This window comes from Stegostoma tigrinum, chromosome 11 (genome assembly GCF_030684315.1).
Source record: "Stegostoma tigrinum isolate sSteTig4 chromosome 11, sSteTig4.hap1, whole genome shotgun sequence".
Lineage (NCBI taxonomy): Eukaryota > Metazoa > Chordata > Chondrichthyes > Orectolobiformes > Stegostomatidae > Stegostoma > Stegostoma tigrinum.
The window spans coordinates 76365217-76390194 of NC_081364.1; the positions used below are offsets into that span (position 1 = coordinate 76365217).

The 24978-nt window shown below is 46.6% G+C and overlaps 1 non-coding gene across 1 annotated transcript; it reads right to left on the reverse strand.

Annotated features, from left to right (window-relative positions):
- Window positions 1-7837: 7837 nt before the first annotated feature.
- Window positions 7838-7919, reverse strand: trnal-cag (transfer RNA leucine (anticodon CAG)). The gene has a single exon. It is a non-coding gene; the product is annotated as a tRNA-Leu (tRNA).
- Window positions 7920-24978: the final 17059 nt, after the last annotated feature.

The following is a 24978-nucleotide window of genomic DNA, read 5'->3' on the forward strand; positions in this document are numbered from 1 at the left end:
GAGTGAGTGTTTCACTTGGATTCTCTGAATCAGGAACTGTTGGTGTCAGATATTACTCCTGCCCGGTCGTAACAAAGAAACTGACGCCCGCGTTGCAAAAGACTTTCTGCAAGATTGCTGTATGAAGTCGAATCCTGAAAACCAAGCAGTCTGCAAAGAAAGGTCCTGTATTAAGTTTCTAAAGGGAATAGTCTCCAGTGTCAACTTCTCTCTTTTCTAGCAGCTCTGTATCTTTCTCTTTGTCTCTGATTAATGTCACTTGATGGAAGTTTCCAATTGTGGTTTATAACTTCATGACGTCTGATTCTGCCTCTTCTGCTTTTTCACCTCTCCCGTGTTCAAGTAGGAGCCGCAAACATATACCATTCCCAAGCACTGCCTGTCCATGGGGGGAAATGGTTTGATCCATCTGCCATTGAAGGCAGCCCGTTGCTCGGGGAAAGGAAGCAAACAGCAGCAGCCTGGGAGCAGGGACAGAATGGGAAAAAGCCGTTTATTGTTGCTTTCATTGCCTGAACTGAGTTTTTTTTTAATGTAAGCAGCTTGTTCAAAGATGCTATTACTCACCTCTGAAGCAGATAGAACTTGAAAGCTGTCTCCAACATCCAAAGGTCATTGTATGACGGTCAACTAGATTACAGCATAAAGCTGATGCTCGATGAAACTGTTCACTGGTGTAGAGGTGTGAGGGTCGTTGATGAGGATTTCAGAGGTCCCACGTTTAAATCCCACTTGAGCCCTTGTTATCTGCAGCAGTGTCCTCTCTTTGCTGTTTGACATCTTCTCGCGAAAATCTTTGGGAGTGTGTGAATGTGGTTCATTATGAAATCTAAGACCGTCTGAGATGCCAATGGGCCTTTGCAGTGACAATCTCACTTTCGGTGAAGAGGGAATCGAACTGTTACTGCGCCTGGTCAGTGGAAAGAATTTCTCACTATCAGCTCAACCAAACTGCCCAATGCCAACCATAACATGAAAAACAACGCAAAATCTGTTAGATGAGAGGCGAAACATGGGAATCAAAACCCGTGCCACAGTGGTGAGGGGGCCAAACCCTAACCACGGGGCCACCAGGGGAAGCGTTGTCGCCCTTGCCATCTTTTCTCAATGGCACTGCTTTAGCCTTTTCAACCTATTGTTTATTTTGGCTGCAGATCAGTTTCTCCCCGTCTTGGAGGGTTTAATCGTATAGAAAAAGACCATTTGTCCATCTTGTCAGTGTGTGTCTTCAGATCCTTTCTCGTCCCAGTTTCCAGCGTTTCTCTCACTGCTTTTGGTTTTCTTAATTTGAGAGTGCAAATTTCAATGAGATTATCCCTGGAATCAACGAATGGGACTGAAGTTTGAGATGATAAAACTATGTTAAAGGCCCTTGAAGTAATCGTCCTCATGTTAAGCCACAGACGGAGGTACAAAGATATATCCTCCGAGAGTGACAGAGGCCTCAGGATTATATGCACTCTGTATCCGTCACATCCACGCTCTGTCACTTTACACATGGTTGCCTGGCAAAAGGCAGCTTTGTGTGGAACACAAGCAGCTTCTCTGAAAAAGGGAGCCGTTGCCATGAGCTGAGACATGAAATGGGCAGTGAGTTGAAATAGTCCCACACTGAAGTTGCTCATGGTCAACTTTCCAATCACTCCAGCTGCTTGGAATCCGACAAAAAAAACTGCAAAAAGAAAAAAAATCTGTGGAAGCAACTGTCAGTTTGCAAATGTGGGAAAGCTGTCAGCATCATTCCAGAGAGGGAAGATACTACATTTCAATTTTCTAATCCAAAGTCAGACGCTGTATCAATTACTTCCACTGGCTCCACACATGTTGCTGCTTCTTTCATGCTGTCCACGTGTGATATTAACAGTGATATCAGCGGAAAGAGCATTCACAAGGTGAAAAATCAGCAAGATAATCACCGTCACTGCTGCACTTCAATGTTCTCCACTTTGTGAAGCGGTGAATGTCACTGGCAAATGAAACACATGAGTTGTCGTATGCCAGCATCACTGTCACCCGTTCTCTGCCACATGTTTCTCTGCTGCAACTTGCCATCGTTTTATTCACAGTCGTTGTGATGCTCTGCCTCTCGTATCTTTGTTTTATATTATCTTCTCACAACTTATAAATGACCTCTAGTCTTCATATCCCCCATACCAGCGAAAAGAAAATTACCATTATTAGTCTCTACACATCTCGTTATTTTATAAACTTCTGTCAGGTCGCCTCTCAACCTCCGAAGGACCAGAGAAAATAGACAAAGTCTATCCGACCTCTCTTTTTAATCAAAGCTTCCATACCAGGCAACATCCTGGTAAACCTCTTCTTAACACTCGCCAGCTTCATAATATGCTTCCTGTAACTGTGCGACAGAATCCGCACACTGTATTCCAGAAGAGGTCTCATCAACTTCCTGTGCAACCTCAATATGACTTCCCAACTCCGAAACTGAAACGATTGAACAATGAAGGCTGGCGTGCCAAAAGCATGTTTAATCACTGTCTAAATGGGATGTAAACTTCAAAGGTTTCTGTACCTGCACCCCTCGGTCCCTAAACAGGCACCTTAACAGTGAGACAAAGGCTGTGGGGAGGTGCGGAATAGTTTCGAATTTCTTTGACTTCACGTGCAATGAAATTTATTGTACACGTGCAGCTGAATAAGTTCGGCAGTTCATTCTCCGTGATGCATTATAAATGGAACATATTTTCAATTAAAAAGTAAAGTTAGACCCTTTCGATTCTGAAGGGAACTGTCGTGCTTCCCGTTTTAAACTGGTGCCTTAAAGATTTGACCACATCCCGATGATTTGAGGTACATTTCATACTTTCTGAGCTCCATCCAAGAAATCCACAGACAAGGGTCTGTCTTTTTTTTTGCATTTTGAACCCTTCCTTCCTCTCAGCAGCTCTGTATTTAAATCTGATAACATTTCTAACTAAAGTAGAATGTAACATTCAAACTGCTGAATGAGATAAATCTGATTCCTTTTTAATTATTTCAATGACCTGAGCGAGTTTGCAGCAAAGTGAATAAATTGAAACGAATTTCACAACCTTTCCCCCCCAATTTAACTCAGTGCAGTCACCCATGTGAGAAATGACTTTGAGCTGAAAAAAATCACCTTCTTTTCTCTCTCCGAACATATTCCTTCACATTGTGAATATTTGCAGGTTGTCTGTCAATCGTTGAGTCATTTCACAATTCACAGAACTTTTTTTTGCAAACTTTGTCAGAATTGACTTTCTTCATTACCCTCTTGAACCATGACAAACTGAAGTTGCTCCAACTGAGGCTTGAACTCAAAGCCTCAGCATTGGCAGACACCCCTCTACTGCCGAATAAGTACTACATGCTAACCGATTGTGCCACTGGAGCAGAGCACACCCATGTAGATCCATATTTTGGATTATACATTAATGGTTGGCAAATTGCCTGAGAACTGGGATATGAAATCTTCACTCGTGGGTTCTGAAGATACTCGAGGAACTTGCTTAATTACACAGTGCTAAACTGCATTGAAATGTACATTTTCAAGATTTTCCTCGACTGTCCCCTGAGCCCTTGATGTTTTTGCTCTGCAGAAATCTGTCAATTGCATTCTTGGACAGACTCAATAACTGACCTCCACAGTCTCTGGGGCACTGACTTTCAAAGCTTCACCTCACCCTGAGTCCTCTCCCCACAGTCTGCTGATTGGGATATGTTCCTATTGTGGGAAATTAACTTCACTGTGTACCTAGTGCTGCTCCTGGCATGGCCTCTAGCACTGCACCCTTTTTACACTTGCTCAAGTGTTGCCCTGATTGTGCCATGACTCCGTGTCACAAGGCTCAGGAAAAGAACACAGAGCAATGCCCAGCAAGATAAATATTGTGGGTAAAAAGCAGTTATTCGGTTTTCTGCGTTATTCAGTCAATTTGCGAGTTTTGCATCATTTAGAATTTTGAAACTGTGCACCTTGTACACCAGTGTGGTTCATTAATATCTCTCCTGAGGAGAGGTTGTTGCCAATACTGACTCCTGGGAACGGCACAGTCCACTCTCCTTGAGTCAGTAAAACAATTCCTCACAGATAACATTACATCCCCATGGTAAGGGGCCTTCAGAGCAGATTCCCTACAATGTGGAAACAGGCACTTTGGCCCAACAAGTCCACACTGCCCCTTGGAGGATCCCACTCAGACCCATTTCCCCTACCACCCACACACTTGTGAACACCACAGGCAATTTAGCACGGCCAATCCACCTAGTCTGCACATCTTCGGATTGTGGGAGGAAACTGGACCACTTGAAGGAAACCCACACAGACATGGGGAGGATGTGCAAATGCCGCACAAACAGTTGCCCTGAGGCTGGAATAAAACATGTGTCCCTGGTGCTGTGAAGCTGCAGTGCTAACCACTGAGCCACCGTGCTGCCCTCACATGCCCTTTCATGCCACGAAATTCTTCATAGAATTTGATTCAGCAACAAGTCACCAAATTCGTTTGCAAAATTCACACAACCGACAGGTCAGACACTACACCCGCCATCATCAACTTTCACCATGACTTCATTCAAGGACACGTTCCAAGGCTTTCGTGAAGAGTGAATGCGTAAGAACGTAACACAAAGGTAACTTGAATTTCACATCTCCACAGCTAGAACTCCGGCCTGAAAAGTGAGAAATCTACCCCTGAAGCCCCAACATCTACATGGCAACTTGCTCCATGTGCCCAGTTGGAAACCTTTATGAAGGAGCATGCTGTCGGATAGAGCGCCTGTGAGCATCCTCCAATGTCTGACCTAAAACTGCAACAGGAGCTGTCCATTCCAGTTGTGAGAGCAGCGGGGTAAATGAGAGAGACTTGATACTCAGTGTTCTCGATTCATTCTCATCATCATGACAGCAACGTTTAAGAGGCATTTAGACAGACACGTGAAAGGCAAGGTAATAGAGAAATATGCAACCATTGGCAGGCAGGTGGGATCAGTTCAGTTCAGAATAGCGTTCGGCACAGACCTACGTTACACTGTTTTATGTTCCACGTTATTGTTGACAATTCTCTGCTTGAAACAACAACGAAAGATGGAAACATAGGAATAGGAAGAGGTCATTCAACCTGGCTCCGCTGACTCGCCATTTTTTAACATCATGACGGATCTAAAACTTAGATGATTTTTCCGACCTTATCCTTACAACTCCCGTTGAGAATTTGACAGTTATATATCTCTAAATATATTGAAGGTGATAAATTGCACGAATAACGTGAATGCTATGTTGGATTTCCTGATAATTATGCGGGTTTGTTGGATGAGCAGACGTTTCTGGTAGATTTCTTCTCTGAAAATTTGCGTGAAATGGCGAAGTTTCTCTTTCATTCGATTTGTGTTCACTGGAAGACAAGTCGGAAGTCATAATGGGAGGGAAAATCATGTTCCTTCCCATTATCCCATGTCAACGTCCTAATTCAATTATCCAGTGATACACAGAAGGCAGATTCTACACGTATTAACAGAATGTAAAAAGCAATCAGATATGTCAAAAATGTGCTAATGCAATGGGATTGCTTTGTGTCGAAGAGGTGAAAAGCTCTCTCGCCCGAGTCACCTTCACGTCACTTGCTGAGGACTGAATAAGTGAGAAGGTGTTTCACTGGAGCTCACGAGCCTCGCTTTCATATTCCTCCTTGTTTAGCTTTCCTTGATCCTTTGCAAAAGAAAGAAATGAAAATGGAAACAACATTACTTCGTAACCTGGCTTGTCCTTTCTGCAGTTTCAAATCCAACGTGGCTTCAACTCAAGAGCATACTTTCGTATTCGTTTCTGTACAAGAGCGCAAGTCAAAAGGTTCAAGCAAGTGTGAGAATTCGAAAACGACAAATCAAGTTGCGAGGTTGTTTGAACCTCGGTGCGGGCATGAGCTGCCACCTGCCTTGTCTTTCCTCTTCACAGTCAATTTTCCCGCATAGCTTTCCAGTCAGGGACCCGAACAAATGTCAGACGGCAGCCAGCTGATTCGGGCACCTGTGTTTGAAAACAAGGAAAAGAAACGCAATAACTTTTACGAAATTCCAAGCTGCTTATTTAGAGACGCACAAAAGGTAGTTTATGAACACATTGACAGATCGTAAAAGGCGATCAGAGATGTCAAAGAAATGCTAACAGCACGCAATTGTTTTTTGTTCAAGAAGCAATAAGTTTTCACGCCTGAGCCACCATCACTTCACATCCTGGTGACTGATGAAACTACATGTTGTTTCACTTGAGCTTCATGTGGCTTGCTTTCCTATCTCTCCTGGTTTAGACTTTCTTGTTCCTCCTTGATATAAAGAAAAAAATGAATGGATGCTATATCAATTGGTAGCTTGTCTTGCATTTCCTCAGTTTCAATGCCAGCGTGTCTTTGACTTGAGAGCACACGTTAATGCTCGTGATTCTGCGACAGCAAGTGTCATGAGGTTGGTCTGAGCTTGTAAATCCCTTCACTCCTGTTGTGGACTGAACAAGTCGCTATTGTGTTCGCTGCTAAGAAATGCAAACATGTTTCTCTACTCCAAAATGTGACTGAGGGCTTCTGGTTTAGTTTCATGCACTTTGAAACATGGCAGATTCTGACGGAACTAGGACATACAGAGACTACTTTGAGATGCACTTGACAGAGAGGAATTCAGGGTGCACTGCGACGTGGGAAAATTCGGCATTTCCTTGACTTTCGGCTGGAGCGCTTTTGCACGAAAAGCAAAGGTGACACTATTCCGCTACAGAAAGGATTAGGGCACGCTAAATGCACTCTTAAAAGGGGTGACTATCTCTGCACATTCATGACCAGGAAGGAGCGAAATTTAACAAAGATTCACACTGCAATGAAATAGAATGATCCTCCCGACCACAACAAAAGCAGATATGGGCGACTTCATTTAGAGAAAGGTTGGCTGATGAGAACAACAAACGAGAAAGCTCACTCCACGTCCATCCAGGAACCAATCGCTGTAAAAGAGGAACACCACTATTTCCGCCCGGCTTTGAACCGGGAACCTTTCGCGCTGAAGTGCATGTGATAACCACTACACTACAGGAACACAGCCCCGGCTTTCCCCTGCACTCTGGCCTTCCTACAGCATTCAAATTTGCAGCTGTTCAACGCTTCACGTCTCTTTTTACGAACAGATCAAAGTAGTCCAGCGTTATTGGCACTATTGAAAAATAAAAGATATCATGTAAACCTGCCCAGAAAATATTCACATGGACGTTGCCAGGGTTGCAGGTTTCGGACCGTACGGCGATGCTGAATAGGTTGAGGCAGTTTTCCCTGGAGGGTCGGGGGCTGAGGGATGACCTGGCGGAAGTTTATAAAAGCATCAGGCATATAGACAGGATGAGTAGTCAAGGTCTTTATCACACGGTGGGTGAGTCCAAACCTGGAGGGTGTACAATTAAAGTGAGGGGCAGCGATTTAAAAGCGACCTGAGGGCCATTTCTTCTTGCCCAGAAAGTGGTGCATGCATGCATTAAACTGCCAGACGTATTGGTGGCGCCTGGTAAAATTACAACATTTCCAACGGATCCAAATGTGTGTGTGAATCGGGAGGGCTTAGAGGGATATTGGCCAAATGCTGGCAAATGGGGCTGCGTTAATTTAGGATATCTGGTCAATATCGGCGAGGTAGACGAAGGTTGTCCACTCTCTCCATTTCCATAATGAAACTGATAACCTCTAACACGATGGAAATGAAGAGCGGATGCTCTGTGCTCACCTGCATTGTTCATTGATTAGAAACAAAACCTTGCCTTCTGTTACTTTCAACTGAAACACAAGTCTTCCCTACCCAGCTTCAGCAGAACAGCCAACCATAATGGCAGCGGTGGGATTCGAACCCACGCCTCCGAGGAGACTGGAACCTGACTCCAGCGCCTTAGACCGCTCGGCCACACTACCACCCATACAGGAGGGACAAATATGATTCTTTCTGATGTTGTTACTGCAAAACAACAAAAGCAGAGGCACAGCGAAAGACTTCAAGGATCCCTGTCTTGTTCATCCATTTTCTTAGCTGCCGGGCAGTGCCTAACTAAAACATTCTTTTCCCACAAGATGCTGACAACAGCTCGATCAAATCAAAAATCAACAGAAAGCTGAGAGCATCTTGTGACACTCAATTAGGCAACAAATGTAATGTGCCTGGGAGAAAGTGTATACAGTTATGCTTGGATAAAGAAAACATGAACCGCACGGCATTTCTGGAATTTAGACTTTCACGATGGTGAATGATTTCACCCTTTGTTCGAAACTGAACAACTCTGGCGTTAACACATAATGTGAAAACCACCGGGCTACTGGGGAAATGCACCAAGCTGAGCAGATCGTGCACCAGTTCACACCGTGCAGCATACTGAGACTTACACACCAGTTTTGCAGTGTAAGTGGCTGAAAGATAACCCTGTCTGAAAAACTGAGCCAGCATTAGAATTCAAGAACGACAAATCACATTGGGAGGCTTTTCGAACCTCGGTGCAGCTACGAGCTGCCATCTTGCTTGCCTTTCTCCTTACCCCAACGTTTCTCTGTGCAGCTTTCCAATCCTGGACATGAACAAATTTCAGGCGGCAGCCAGCTGAATTGGAAACCGGAGTGGGAGACAAGGAACAGCAACTGAGTAAAATTTACAAAATTCCACGGTGCTTATTTAGAGTTGCACAAAAGGCAGTTTCTGAATGTAAAATATGATCAGAGATGTCACAGTGATACTCACAGCATGCAATTGCTTTTTGTTCAAGAAGTGAAAAGCTCTCGTGCCTGAGACACCAGCATTTCACATCCTGCTGACTGATTAAGTCAGGGTTAGGGTTGGTGTTCTCTTACTGTTGTTAGTTCCCTTCCCGTTTGTCCAACGTAGTGTTTCTCACAGACTCTGCAGGGGATTTTGTAGATGACATTGGTCCTGTCCATGGTGTGGAGTAGGTCTTTAGTTCGGGTGGTCACTTGTCGTAGGTTTGATGTGGGTTTGTGTGCCACCCTGATGCCCAGTGGCCTTAGATGTCTTGTGGTGAGTTCTGACGTGTTCCTGATGTAGGGTAGTGTGATGAGTGTGTCGGGGGCGTGTAGAATCTTTCTGATGCTGTTCCTGTAGGCATCTCCTGACCCAGTTCTTTGGATATTCATTATCGTTGAACAACTGGCTACAAAAAGACACGACCAATACTGACTCATCTCAATCCACATAGACAAGGAGAACCGCCACTTCAACTGGGACAACACCAAGATCCTGGGGCAGGCTAGGCAGAGACAAACACGAGAATTCCTGGAAGCATGGCACTGCACGAAGCAGGCTATTAAGAAACACATTAACTCAGCCCCATATACATTCCACGATGGAGGAAACCCGGAAGTGAGGCAATCCATCGGAACAGACCCAAGAGTTTAAAAACCGGGTGGGAAAACACACCGACACTTCATCAGAAGCTGCACTGAGGATTTTACCAAGCACGGTAGCGAAACGTCTGCAGAACAACAAACCAGCTCGGTGAGCCATCCTACCTCAACATAGTCATCATTAGATTCTTAATTCGAGGTATCTTCTCCAATTCAGATGAGACCATCTGCTGTGGCAGGATTTGAACCTGGATCCCCAGTGAGTCCAATTGCAACCAGGAAAAAAAACAGATACAAACACATATGCAGACACATGTCAACATGACCATTGTAATAATTTGAGACTCAAGAGGGAGAGACAGAGAAAAAGCACGGAAGGAAGGTAACGCCGTTTCAATGGATTCAACCCCAAAACAACAGATAGCCCACTGGAAAGAGCCACAGGCACAAACACGCAGCCATTACAGACACACATTGAGACAGAAGCACACAGATGCAGAGACACACACTGAGACAAACATCTGCATACAGACACTGACACACATACGCACACATACAAACGCTGATACAGAGAGGGAGAAAGGGATGGAACCAGTTGGAGAGAGAAAGTAGAAGTTTGCTGCTCCTTAATTGCTCCTTTTTGTTCAAAGTAATGCATTGGTTCCCTCTGCTGGCCGTCACACGCTACTGCAGAGGGAAAGGTGGCGCGTGAAAACAATCACGGGTTCAGTCAGAGGGAGAGAGCAGCTCACGGCAGCGTCAACAGATGCACACACACACACACACACAGATTCACACTATGCTGTTGTGGAGAGGATTCTAATTATGCTGAAGCTCCTCAGAGTAAAACATGCTCATGTTCAGAAATGTATGTGTTCCCTCGGCAAATGTGGAAATGTTTTGACTTTGGACAGTTTTCCTGACATTATACACAATAAATGGAGTCTTTCTTCTGCAACTGTATCCAGACACGCTTACGTGAGCCGTTTTGTAAGGAGACATGGTTAATTTTATTGCACTTTCGGCAATTTGTATTGTTTTGTAATCTACTCTCTCAGATCCTAATTGGGAAAAGTATTCACAAGTGAAGGGTATGAGACCAGCAGTGGGCTTGTTCATCTCTCCTCCTGCTCATATTTAAGGGGCAACATCGATCGGCCAAGACTGCTCTGTGTGTACAAAGACATTGTTTAAAGCACGAAACAACTGCAAACTAGGATGCCTTCCTTAAAGATGTTACCCTCGTCCCTCGAAATAAACTCAGTTCATCCCTCCCCGCTGCAACCTCTTGTATCCATTTTCTATCTGCTTCCCCCGTCTCCCTATTTATTTCAGAATCAATTTTCCCTCCCCCATTTCTGAAGAAGTGTCCCGTCCCGAAATGTCAAGTTTTCCCTCTCCGCTGGTGCTGCTTGACCTGCTGCGTTCATCGGCTTCACAACGTGTTATCGCAGATTCTCCGGCATCAGCAGTTCCTACTATCTCTGCAACAGGATTCACAGGCTCCGTTGCTTTCTCCAAAAAAAGTTCTGCCACTTGTGTAGAGGCGTCCGCCAGAGGGTGATATTGTATCACTTTAAACACGAGAGGGAGGGTGAGACTTTGATTCATCACTTTTTAACTAATTAATTAATTCATTCATTCATTTAAACTTGCCTCCAGCGAGTCGCACTGCAGATAGAGATAGGAATACCGACACAACCACGCACAGACACACATATGCACACACATCAACATGACCGTTGTATCACTTTATACACAAGAGGTACAGACTGAGAGACAGTGGGAGGGTGGTTAGCCCCATTTTCAAATGATACATCTTAAAGCAACAGAGAGCCTGCTGCACTGAGACGCGCACAAATACAGGAATACACAAACCCGTATAAACTAACACACACACACACAAACACACACACACATTCAATCAGAGTGACACATTGATACACATGCATACACACGGAGACAGAGACACACACAGATACATTGATACACACACGTATATACATAGACACAGAGACATACACATAGAGAGACAGACATAAAAGCAGATACTGACACACACCCTGATAAACAGAAACACACACATACAGACCCACAGAAACACACACACAAACAGCCATGCTGGCATAGACACACACAAGCACACTGACACACACATACACAGAGAGACATACACATGTAGACAGATGCTAACACACACAGACAAACACATGGCAACACAAGCTTGCAGACACACAGAGACAAATACACACAGGCACACACATACACATATAGAAAGATAGTCACATGCAGATACACTGATCCACACACATACAGACTCAATGACACACACGCAGACAAACTAACAAACACACAGACAGTCACACTGACCCACCTATGCACATAGAAACATACAAGTGCAGACATACTGGCACACATATACACACAGACAAATGCGTGCATGCAGACTCACTGACACATAGACAGATGCACAGAAATATACACACACATAAGAAACATCTGGCACATACACACAAAAACACACAGCCAGACAGAAATACAGCCCACAGATACAACATTTGTGCATTAATTGACACTGCCCTGAGTTCAACCATCTTTAACACAGTTTCTGTCAATCAGATAAATCCCAGCTTTTTCTAGTGAAGTTTCAATGCGAAAGTGGGACAAATCCTCTGATGCTGCCTGACATGCTGTGCTCCTCCAGCTCCACTCCGTGTTATTTCTGACCCCAGTATCGATAGTTCTTATTATCTCTGAGTGAATAAAAGGGTGATGTAGCTGGTTTATCTCTCTATGTATATCAGGTCTGCGCCCAATTTGTGTGTGTGTGTGTGTGTGTGTGTGTGTGTGTGTGTGTGTGTGTGTGTGTGTGTGTGTGTGTGTGTGTGTGCTCATGCATGAATGAGTGTGAGAGACACAGAGTGAATGTGTGCGGGGGAGGTTGCGGAGGGTCAGACAGGAGTTGTTAGACTGAAATTTTGAGTTGCTGCTTTCTCTCACATCTCCTCCCACCCCGCTTTCCCCTTTAATCTCACAAAGAAGCCTCTTGGTTTACTCTGTACCAGGTGGCAGGGCAGAGAGCGGGGGGTGGGGATATTGCAGGTAGTAAGAGCTGGGAACTGACTGGATGTACTGGGATTTGGAAGGACAGAGGGGTTTGAGTGACACACCTGGGGATTTATAAACCAGGTCTTGGCAGCCATAAATAACACAGTGAGGAGCTGGGGAAGCACAGCAGGCCAGGCAGCATCAGAGGAGCAGGAAGGTTGACCCTTCTTCAGAAACGGATGAGGTGGAAGGGAGCTGGGAAATAAACAGAGCGGGGAGGGCTGGGGCTGGGGAAGGGAGGTGGGGTGGTGATAGGTGAGAGCAGGTGGGCAGTGGTGGGGATTGGTCAATGGGGTGGGAGGGGCAGATCGGTGGGAGAGAAGATGGACAGGTTGTGTCAGGTCAAGGAGGCAGGGATGAGAGGGAGGGTTGGTCATGGGATGAGGCTGGGGGTGGGGAGATTTTGAAACTGTTTAAGCCCATTTTGAGACCATTGGGTTGTAAGCTACTAACGCAGAATGTGACATGCTGCTCCTCCAGTTTCTGGGTGGCAAAGTTGTGAAACTAGAGGGGGCCCGTGGTGGACATGTCATCCAGGGTGTGGGAGGGGGAGTCAAAATGGTTTGCGACTGAAAAGTGTTGTTGTTTATCGCAAACAGAGAGCATGTGCTAAACAATGTGGTCTTGAGACTCCCCATGGCCTAATGAATGTAGAAGAGGCTACATTGGGATCAGCGGATGCAATAGACCACATTGACGTATGTGCAGGTGAGTCTCTGCCTAATCTGAAAGGGTTTTTTGGTTCCTTGGATGTGGGTGAGTGGAGAGGTGTAGGGGCAGGTGTAGCACTTTCTGTGGTTGCAGGGAAAGGTGCCGGGGTTGGTGAGGCTGGTGGGAGTGTGGAGCGGACGAGGGAGTCATGGAGAGCATGGTCCCTGCAAAAGGCAGACAGGGTTTCAGAGGGAAATATATCTTTAGTTGTGTGGTTGGTTTGCAGGTGGCAGATTTGGTGGAGAATGATGCATTGGATGCTGAAGTTATTGAGGTGATATGTGAGGACAAGGGGGATTCTGTCTTTGTTATTGTTCAGGGGAGGGGATGTGAGGGCAGACATGCAGGAAACGCAAGAGATGCAGTCAAGAGCATTTTCGAGTCCTTAGAATAAGAGGGCATCTGGGATGTTAGGCAGTGGAATGCCTCGTCTGGGGAGCAGATGCGGTGGAGGTGGTAGAACTGGGAGTACAGGATCACATTCTTGTGGGAAGGTGGGTGTCAGGAGCTGTAGTCTAGCGTGAGTTTACCTAGCTCTCGTCTACTGTCCAGGTACTCCCCACGTATGTCTGGGACACCACCCACATCCTCCACCTCCTCCAACACTTCCTGTTCCCTGGCCCTCATCATCTCATCCTACCCATGGACGTCCAATCCCTGTACACTTACATTCCCCACATGATTCATCTAAAAGCCCTCCGCTTCTTCCTCTACCACAGGCCCAACCAGTCCCCCTCCACCCACACACTGACACTGACATACATTACCTGTAACTCTGATGCAGCCTGGCGTGCTATGCTCCTCCAGCTCCACACTGTGTTTTCTCTGACATTGGCAGTTTGTACTATCTCGGATGAGAAATTGCGAGTGTGTTTGTGCCATTGGCCCATTGGGAACACTTCTTGAAGGCAGCATCACCACAGATTGCAGCAAGTTTGTTGCTCGCAGTCACCTCTTACATTGGATTTCATTCCAAATATCGCTGTTGACCGTTGGTGGATAAAAATCCCAGTCTATTCATGGAATAAAATCCTTGCCATTCCAGAAATATTGTATGGCCTTTCTGCATTCTCTGTTACTCTTTCCTCTTTTTATTAGGAAAGAATATGCTATGTTGTTTCGAAACGTGGCCGTCTTGTGCTCTTGGCAAGCATGGTAGGCAGAAAGAGGAAAATGTCCTTTGATGTTTTGTAAACCAGCTTTCTTTTATTTCTGAGCTCAATTACAATGCAAATCCAGAAAACTGATCGACATGGGTAGTTTTGGACAGTAACAACGTGTTCAGCAGTTCAGACAAGTGGCACTCATTGAGGCACGCAGAAGAACACAGACACTGAGGTTTAAAATCCCTCGGGTTCGAGAAACAACGAGAAATCACAGAGAACACTGACGAACCTGGCAGTATTAAAGGCAGCAAACTTCCTCGAACGGCACCGAGAAAATGAAGATAATAAAATGTGAGGCTGGATGAACACAGCAGGCCAAGCAGCATCTCAGGAGCACAAAAGCTGACGTTTCGGGCCCAGACCCTTCATCAGAGAGGGGGATGGGGAGAGGGAACTGGAATAAATAGGGAGAGAGGGGGAGGCGGACCGAAGATGGAGAGTAAAGAAGATAGGTGGAGAGAGTGTAGGTGGGGAGGTAGGGAGGGGATAGGTCGGTCCAGGGAAGACGGACAGGTCAAGGAGGTGGGATGAGATTAGTAGGTAGCTGGGGGTGCGGCTTGGGGTGGGAGGAAGGGATGGGTGAGAGGAAGAACCGGTTAGGGAGGCAGAGACAGGTTGGACTGGTTTTGGGATGCAGTGGGTGGGGCGGAAGAGCTGGACTGGTTGTGTGGTGCAGTGGGGAGAGGGGACGATCTGGGCTGGTTTAGGGATGCAGTAGGGGAAGGGGAGATTTTGAAACTGGTGAAGTCCACATTGATACCATATGGCTGCAGGGTTCCCAGGCAGAATATGAGTTGCTGTTCCTGCAACCTTCGGGTGGCATCATTGTGGCACTGCAGGAGGCCCATGATGGACATGTCATCTAGAGAATGGGAGGGGGAGTGGAAATGGTTTGCGACTTGGAGGTGCAGTTGTTTGTTGCGAACTGAGCGGAGGTGTTCTGCAAAGCGGTCCCCAAGACTCCGCTTGGTTTCCCCAATGTAGAGGAAGCCACACCGGGTACAGTGGATGCAGTATACCACATTGGCAGATGTGCAGGTGAACCTCTGCGTAATGTGGAATGTCATCTTGGGGCCTGGGATGGGGGTGAGGGAGGAGGTGTGGGGACAGGTGTAGTATTTCCTGCGGTTGCAGGGGAAGGTGCCGGGTGTGGTGGGGTTGGAGGGCAGTGTGGAGCGAACAAGGGAGTCACGGAGAGAGTGGTCTCTCCGGAAAGCTGACAGGGGAGGGGATGGAAAAATGTCTTGGGTGGTGGGGTCGGATTGTAAATGGCGGAAGTGTCTGAGGATAATGCGTTGTATCCGGAGGTTGGTAGGGTGGTGTGTGAGAACGAGGGGGCTCCTCTTGGGGCGGTTGTGGCGGGGGCGCGGTGTGAGGGATGTGTTGCGGGAAATATGGGAGACGCGGTCAAGGGCGTTCTCGATCACTATGGGGGGAAAGTTGCGGTCCTTCAAGAACTTGGACATCTGGGATGTGCGGGAGTGGAATGTCTTTTCATGGGAGCAGATGCGGCGGAGGTGGAGAAATTGGGAAAAGGGGATGGAATTTTTTCAAGAGGGTGGGTGGGAGGAGGTGTATTCTAGGTAGCTGTGGGAGTCGGTGGGCTTGAAATGGACATCAGTTACAAGCTGGTTGCCTGAGATGGAGACTGAGAGGTCCAGGAAGGTGAGGGATGTGCTGGAGGTGGCCCAGGTGAACTGAAGGTTGGGGTGGAAGGTGTTGGTGAAGTGGATGAACTGTTCGAGCTCCTCTGGGGAGCAAGAGGCGGCGCCGATACAGTCATCAATGTACCGGCGGATGAGGTGGGGTTTGGGGCCTGTGTAGGTGCGGAAGATGGACTGTTCCACGTAACCTACAAAGAGGCAGGCATAGCTGGGGCCCATGCGGGTGCCCAAGGCCAACCCCTTAGTCTGTAGGAAGTGGGAGGAGTCAAAAGAGAAGTTGTTGAGTGTGTGGACGAGTTCAGCTAGGCGGATGAGAGTGTCGGTGGAGGGGGACTGGTCGGGCCTGCGAGATAGGAAGAAGCGGAGGGCCTTGAGGCCATCTCCATGCGGAATGCAGGTGTACAGGGACTGGACGTCCATGGTGAATATGAGGTGTTGGGGGCCAGGGAATTGGAAGTCCTGGAGGAGGTGGAGGGCGTGGGTGGTGTCACGGACGTAGGTGGGGAGTTCCTGGACCAAAGGGGAGAAAATGGAGTCCAGATAGGTGGAGATGAGTTCGGTGGGGCAGGAGCAGGCTGAGACGATGGGTCGACCAGGGCAGGCAGGTTTGTGGATTTTGGGAAGGAGATAGAAACGGGCCGTGCGGGGTTGGGGAACAATGAGGTTGGAGGCTGTGGGTGGGAGGTCCCCTGTGGTGATGAGGTCGTGAATGGTGTTGGAGATGATGGTTTGGTGCTCGGGTGTGGGGTCATGATCGAGGAGGCGGTAGGAGGTGGTGTCGGAGAGTTGGCATCTGGCCTCGGCGATGTAGAGGTCAGTGCGCCATACTACCACTGTGCCACCCTTGTCTGCGGGTTTGATGGTGAGGTTGGGGTTGGAGCGGAGGGAGCGGAGGGCTGCCCGTTCTGCGGGGGAGAGGTTGGAGTGGGTGAGAGGGGTGGAGAGGTTGAGGCGGTTAATGTCTCGACGGCAGTTGGAGATGAAGAGGTCGAGGGAAGGTAGGAGGCCTGGGGGTGGTGTCCAGGAGGAGGACTTGTGTTGGAAGCGGGTGAAGGGGTCAGTGGAAGGAGGGTTGGGTTCCCGGTTGAAGAAGTAGGCATGGAGGCGAAGACGGTGGAAAAACTGCTCTATATCCAACCGTGACTGGTATTCGTTGATGTGTGGTTGTAGGGGGACAAAGGTGAGCCCCTTGCTAAGGACTTGCCGTTCGTCCTCAGTCAGTGGGAGGTCTGGGGGGATGGTGAAGATGCGGCAGGGCTCAGTGTGGCTGTCTCCTCTGGGGTTGCTGGCTGTGGAGGTTGTGGGCGGAGCGATGAGGTCGTCGGCCGTGGGCGGGGTTCCGTCGGCCGTGGGCGGGGTTCCGTCGGCCGTGGGCGGGGTTCCGTCGGTGTCGACCGTGGGCGGGGTTCCGTCGGCGGTTGGAGGGTGGGCGGCTGCAGCTGCGGTGAGGGTAGTGTGTGGGGTGTTGTCCCTGGACGTGAAGGTGGTGACTGCAGCAGCGGTTCCGGAAGTTCTGTGGCCGGCGGAGGCGGATGTGACGTCATCAGTGGGGTCTCCGGCCGTGTCCTCATGGTCAATGGCGGCGGGTGCATGGTGGGGGAGGGGCAGGGACAGAGTCGGGATTTGGGAGGCGCAGGAATCCTCTTGTGGGTGGCAGGGGCCCGTGAGTTGGTTGTACTTACGATTTTTGGTGTCCATTAAAGCTGAGTGGAACTGGGTGTTCAGTCTGTGGATCCTGCGGAGGATGAAAAACAGCAGGGGTCCTTTGCAGGGAACCCTGCAGCCATATGGTATCAATGTGGACTTCACCAGTTTCAAAATCTCCCCTTCCCCTACTGCATCCCTAAACCAGCCCAGTTCGTCCCCTCCCCCCACTGTACCACACAACCAGCCCAGCTCTTCCCCCCCACCTACTGCATCCCAAAACCTGTCCAACCTGTCTCTGCCTCCCTAACCGGTTCGTCCTCTCACCCATCCCTTCCTCCCACCCCAAGCCGCACCCCCAGCTACCTACTAACCTCATCCCACCTCCTTGACCTGTCCGTCTTCCCTGGACCGACCTATCCCCTCCCTGCCTCCCCACCTACACTCTCTCCACCTATCTTCTTTACTCTCCATCTTCGGTCCTCCTCCCCCTCTCTCCCTATTTATTCCAGTTCCCTCTCCCCATCCCCCTCTCTGATGAAGGGTCTGGGCCCGAAACGTCAGCTTTTGTGCTCCTGAGATGCTGCTTGGCCTGCTGTGTTCATCCAGCCTCACATTTTATTATCTTGGAATTCTCCAGCATCTGTAGTTCCCATTATCACCGAGAAAATGAAAGTGGGTTTGCTTTAGCCATTAACAGGACAGACCTGTGCTTCAGCAAAGCGACAGCAGAGCAGATTGGATTCGGTAGGGTTACAACCTGCACCGGGGGGGGGGGGGGAGGGTGGAGGGAGGGGGGGTAACCCCAAGGGCTTTCAAATCCATCACCTTAATCACTCGGCCACAAATACGTGATTCAGCGAGCATGGTCTCTTGCATTGGGTTTTGTTGGGGAATATCGCAGTTGTGAGGATGCAGATGGACACCTCAGTTGTTTGCGGGATGAAAATTATACCCATTTGTGAATTGTTTCATGACTTGAAGGCTTGTGTCTTGCATTTTCCTCGCTTTCTTGAAACAAAACAGATTTGTTGTTTCTAACCGTGAGCCTCTCACATGCTGGGGGAATTGAAATGAAAATGTAACAAATGACAGCAAACCAATCTCACTGGTTAAGGTGATCCTGCAGTTTGCAAACTTCCTCAAAAATACCACGAGAAATTGCAATGTGTTTGTGTCATTAGCACCTTGCGGGCACTCGTTTTATGAAAGCAGCAGTACTACAGATGTAATCGGCAGGATTCAAACCTACACATGAGCGAACCCAGTGGATTCCCAACCCATCAGTTATCCACTCACATGGTCACCTTCAAGTTTGCTGCTCGCAATCGCCTCTTGCCTTTGATTTCATCTGCAAATATCGTTGTTGAGGGTTGACGGATGAAAATCCCAGTCAATTCTGGTCAGAAAATCCTTTCCTTTCTGGAATTATTGCATGGCCTTTCTGTATTTTCTATCACCTTTTCCTCTCTTCATTGGAAAAGAATCACTTTCGTTGGACTTGAACATGGCCATCTTACATTCTCGGTGAACATGGTAACTAATGTATATTTGAAATATTGCAGTTCGAAATAGTGAAGCCCCTGTCATGTTCAACTTTGCAGCCATTCAGTCGTTCAATTGTGATTTTTGGGAAATGGATAAATTTTGGCCCAGACAATTTACAGCCATGAACGTTTAACATAGAAGGCAACGAAACACTGAACTGAACATCCTACCGATTGTGTGCACAGCTATTAGATTCTCAAGTGTAGAAATATCTCGAACACTCCCAGTGCCACGAGCTAGTGAGGGGAGGAATGTGATGCAGTTGCTAAGCACATGCGGCTGATAAATGGGAGGCTGGGTGTTTCGGGCACAGCCAGAGACAAAACCAAGACTTTGTTATTGCCAGCCAGCATTCTCTGGCTCTCGCTTGTCAGATTTTCGATACATGGACATGTCTCCCAAATATTTCCAGCTAAACTGACAATAATCCAACTCCCCCATGGTCACTGGTATTATAATAGTCTGTCATTCTATTCTTGTTTTATCCCTCACACCTTTATATTCACTGTCAGCAACTTCCTCGGAAATAACCCTGTGCCCTGCCATCTTCACAGACAACTGATCAATCTGCAAACACCCTTTGCTCTACTTGTACCTGCTTTCCCCAAGAATATATCCTTAGATTTTCCAATTTCTCATCAACATACTGCCACTGATGGAATCCTCTAAAAGCACTGTTAGTTTTCCCACACTCACTGACAGTAACCAGTTCTGCAACAACACCCTCCCTTTCCATTAACCCAGTCCAGGAATATACTCCATTTTAACATTAGCAAATCAAAGCCATTGTTTTCAATTGCTGCTGAAAAATCCGTTCCCCAATTTCCAAGTTCCCTCCTATCCAGGCAACTGTCTAAAGCTGAAGAGTGACTGCATGGAAAGCAATTCAATCTGAGAGAGAATCCTACACTACTGTCTGACCGAGCAGTAACCTGCACAGCTACCGCCTTTGCTGCCTGCTTTCATGTATTGCTGGGGACCAGAGATCATTCTAACAAAAATAAACAAACAATGAAATTTGCATCTGACCATGGAGAAACCTGTGGGTGGCAAGTAATAGCCCAGGAGCAACTAAGTGGACTTTTTAAAGTGTAAATTTACTGTTTTTTCTTTGGCTAATCAACAGTGAGTAAAGTTCCTGTTAAAAATATTGTTATAGAGATCTGTCACTTGTTTAAATTTTAAAAAACATGAAAACTTACATACTAAACCAGCCTGCAGCAGTGTTTGTTTTTTTTTCCAAAGCAGAAAGACTGTGTTGTTTTCTGGGTCTGTACATCGTTAAGATGCAAAAATGGCCTTCCATAGAGTAACGTATTCTTCTTGTCAGATGTGGGAGATTGGGAAGAGTTTCAATGTTACTGATGTTTATGTCTGCAGACAGTGTGCTTGGTTCTTAAACCTATCGGATCGCATGGACAGGCTGGAGTGGCACTGAGAGGCAATGAGGAATTTGCAGGAGCGAGGGGATATGATATATAGCAGTTGCAGGGAGGGAGATAAACCAAAGATGCAGTCAGGTAGTTGGGTGACCTCCAGGAAAATGAGGCAGAGACAGGTAGTGCAGGAGTCTCCTGTGGCTATCACTATCTTGCAGCACTGACAGATAGGTTCCTGATGCAAAGACTGCCTATAATGTGACACTAGTTTCCAGGCCACTGAATGTGATGGGGTCTGTCTCGTCAGAGGCACAGACATACATTTCTGCAGCTGACAGTGAGATATCAGAATGGTGTGTTGCCTCCCTGGTCCCAAAATCATGCATATCTTGGAGAGGGTGCAGAATATTCTCACAGGTGAGAGGGATCAGCAGTGGGTCATTTCACACGAGCTGGTGAGGGGAGGAATAGGAAGAAAGAGCAGTTGAATACGTGGCTGAGGAACATGTGCAGGGGAAAAGAGTTCACATTTTTGGATCATTGGAATACCTTCTGGAGTAAAAGTGACCTGTAAAAGAAGGATGGATTGCACCGGAATTTGAAGGGGACTAATGTACTGCCAGGGAGATTTGCTCGAGATGCTCAGGAAGATTTAAACCAGTCACGGGCAGAATGGTTTTGGGAACCAGGGAGATAGAGAAGAAGGAGATCAGTCTGAGGCTGGTACAGTTGGGAAAAACAACAAGTCAAACAGACAGGGCAGGCATGAACAAAGTAGAGTATTTCAATGAAAAAAGGCCTAACAGGTAAGGCAGAGGAACTCGGAGCATGGTTCGGAAAATGAGACTGGGAGATCATAGCAATTGGAGACATGTGGCTCAGAGATGGACAGGAATGGTAGCTTAATATTCCAAGGTAGAGATGCTATAGGAAGGATCAGAGTGGGGGTGGGGGGAGGAACATGAGAAAAGGGGGAGTGACATTTTTGATGAAGGATAACATTACAGCTGTATTTAGGGAGGTTTTTCCAGAGAGGACATTCAGGGAAGTTATGTGGATGGAACTGACAGATATGAAAGGGATGATTACCTACACACGACTGTACTATAGACCCCCAAACCGTCAGTGGGAAAGTGAGAAACAAAGTTGTAAGAACATCTCAGTTATCTTCAAGAATAATAGTTGGTTATGGAAGGGGGTTTTAACGTTCCAAACACAGACTGGGGCTGTCCTCGTGCTAAGGGCTTGGATGCAGAGTAATTGGGTAAGCCCATGCAAAAAAAAAATTGATTCAGTATGTGGGTGTACGTTCAAGAGAAGGTGCAAAGCTTGACCTACTCTTGGGAAATAAGGCAGGGCAGGTGACTGAGGTGTCAGCAGGGGAGCATTTTGGTGTCAGTGACCATATTCTATGAGGTCTAAAGTAGTGATGGAAAAGGATAGACCGTATCTAAAAGTGAAAGTTTTGAATTGGAGGAACGCCAATTTTGACAGAATTAGGCAATAACTTTCATTTTTTTGTGGGGGAGGATGTTCGAGGGTAAAGGGGCGGCTGGAGAATGTGTGGCCTTCAATAATGAGATGACGAGAGTCCAGTTACAATATGTTCCTGTTTGTGTGAAAGGCAAGGTTGGTAGGTGTAGGAAGTGCTGGATGACTAGAGAAATTGAGGTTTTGGTCAAGAATAAGAAGGAAGCGTATGTCAGGTATAGACAGTAGAATGAAATGGTTCCTGAGCAGAGTATAAAGGCAGTAGGAGTGTATGTAAGTGGGAATTCAGAAGAGCAAAAAGGGGACATGAGACAGCTTTGGAAAGTAGGGTTGTGGAGAATTCAAAGGGTTTCCACAAATATTTTAAGGACAAAAGGGCAACTGGGGAGAGAATGGGTCTTCTTAAAGATAAGCAAGGCCACCGATGTGTGGAACAGCAGGAGATAGGGGAGATATTAAGTGAGAATTTTACATCAGTGTTTACTATGGAGAAGGATATGGGAGATATAGAACATGGGGAAATAATGAAATATCTTATAAAATGTCCATACGACAAAGAAGGAGGTGGATAAATCCCCAGTACCTAATCAAGTCTACCCTCGAAGTCTATGGGAAACTAAGGAAGTGATTGCCTTGCCCCTTGCTGAGATATCTGTATCATCAATAAGCACAGGAAAGGTGCCAGATGGCTGGAGGTTGGCCAATATGGTTCTACTGTTTAAGAAATGTAGTAAAAAATTGTCAGGGAACAATAGACCAGCGAGCCTGACAATCAATGGTGGTAAAGTTGTTGGAAGGATTCCTGAGGAACAGGGTTTTAATGTATTTAGAAAGGCAAGTGCTAATCAGGGTTAGCCAACATGGCATTGCGCATGGGAAATCTTTGACTGTTTTTTGGAATAAGTAACAAAGAGGATTGATGAAGATAGAACAGTGGACATAATCAATATGGGCTTCAGTAAGGAGTTTGACAAGGTACCTCATGGTAGACTGTTTAGCAAGGTGAGATCACATGGTATCGGTGGAGAATTAACTATTTAGACACAGAGTTGCTCAAGGATAGAAGGAGGGGTGGTGGAGGAGGTTTGTTTTTCAGACTGGGCTGTGACCAGCAGCATGGCACAAGGATCGGTGGTGGGTCCACAGCTTTTAGTCATGTATATAAATGATCTGCAGGTGAACATAGGAATTATGGTTAGTCAGTTTACAGATGACATCAAAACTGGCAGTGTAGTGGATAGCAAAAAAGGCGACCTCGGAGTACAAGGAAATCATTCTCAGATGGGTCAACGGGCCAAGGTGTGGCAGCTGAAGATTAATTTTGATAAATATGAGAATCTGCATTTTGTGAAGGCAAATCAGACAAGGATTTACGCCCTTAATGGTAAGGTCCTGGGGAGTGCTGTTGAACAAAGAGTCCTTGGAGTACAGGTCCATCTTTCCTTGGAAGTGGACTCACAGTAGATAAGATAGTGAAAAAGACATTTGGTATGCTAGTTTTGGTCACTGCATTGAGTATATCAGTTGACAGGTCATGTTGTGCCTGTACAGGACATTGATTATGCCACTATTAGAAGACTGCGTGTAATTCTGGACTTCATCCTCTAGAAAGGATGTTGTGAAACTTGAAAGCGTTCAGAAAAGATCTGCAAGGCTGTTGCCAGGTTTTGAGGCTTTGAGCTAGAAAATAAGGCTGAATCAACTGAGGCTATTTTCCCTGGAAGCTGACGGGCGAACTTATAGAAGTGTTTTAAATCACAAGGTCATGGATATGATAAAAAAAGGTCTTTTCCTCAGGCTGTGGGAGTCCAAAACTAGAGGACATAGGTTTAAAATGAGAAGGGAAAGTTTTAAAAGGGAACTAAGGAGTACCTTTTTCACACAGAGGGAGGTACATGAACAGAATGAGCTGCCAGAGGAAGTGATGGAGGCTGGTACAATTGGATGGGTATATGAACAGAGAGAGTTTAGAGGAATATAGGCCAAATATGGGCCTATGTTTATTTAGGATTTCTGGTCGGCATGGCCAAGTTGGACTGAAGTGTTTGTGTCCTTGCTGTATATCTCTATGACTCGATTTTGTTAATGATCTTCCTCTTATATGTGACCGAAGATCCGTTTGTGATCATATCTCACACTATCCCTGATATGAGATACGGTTCAGAGTGCATTCTCTCTTTCAGACACTGAGGACCCATCGTTTGTGTCCCATTGATTTAGAGTAAAGATGGGTTAGTGCATCAAGCTATAACCTGCAATTAGCTTACCCCTATCTGAGTGATGCAAGGAACAGAGGGGTGAATATATCTCATGCTGTATCCTTCCATGGCCCAGCCTCTCCCTATCCTTATGTTGTGAGGAATGAGGTACCTATCCAGTTTGTTGTATTTATGCAAGTTTGTCTTCATTTAACCTGAGCCAGGGACTGATCACAGTGAAAGCACATTCCAAAGTTAAAGAACCTTGTGTATCAGATCAAGGACAGAGGGGCAAAATGCAAATACTGTTCTCACATGTTACTGAGATTAAACATGGCTTCAAATATTAGTCACTGTCATTACTCATGAACTCAGCATGTTGAATTTCACAGTGAAACTCTTCCCACAATCAGTTCAGGTGAACGGCCCCTTCCCCTGTGTGAGATCAGTGCGATACAGTGAGTTGGGATGACCAGTTGAACCCAGCCCCACAGTGAGGCCACCTGAACAGTTTCTCATCAGTGTGAACACATTGATGGTTCACCAGGTCGGCAGAGATTTTGTAGCACGTCCCAGAGCCTGAGCATTTATTGTGTCTCTCCTCTGTGTGAACCTGTTGGTATTTCAGCAGGTTGGATTTCTAAGTGAATGCCTTCCCACATTGTGAGCAGATAAATGTTCTCTCCACCGTGTGAATCCACTGGTGATTACAGAGG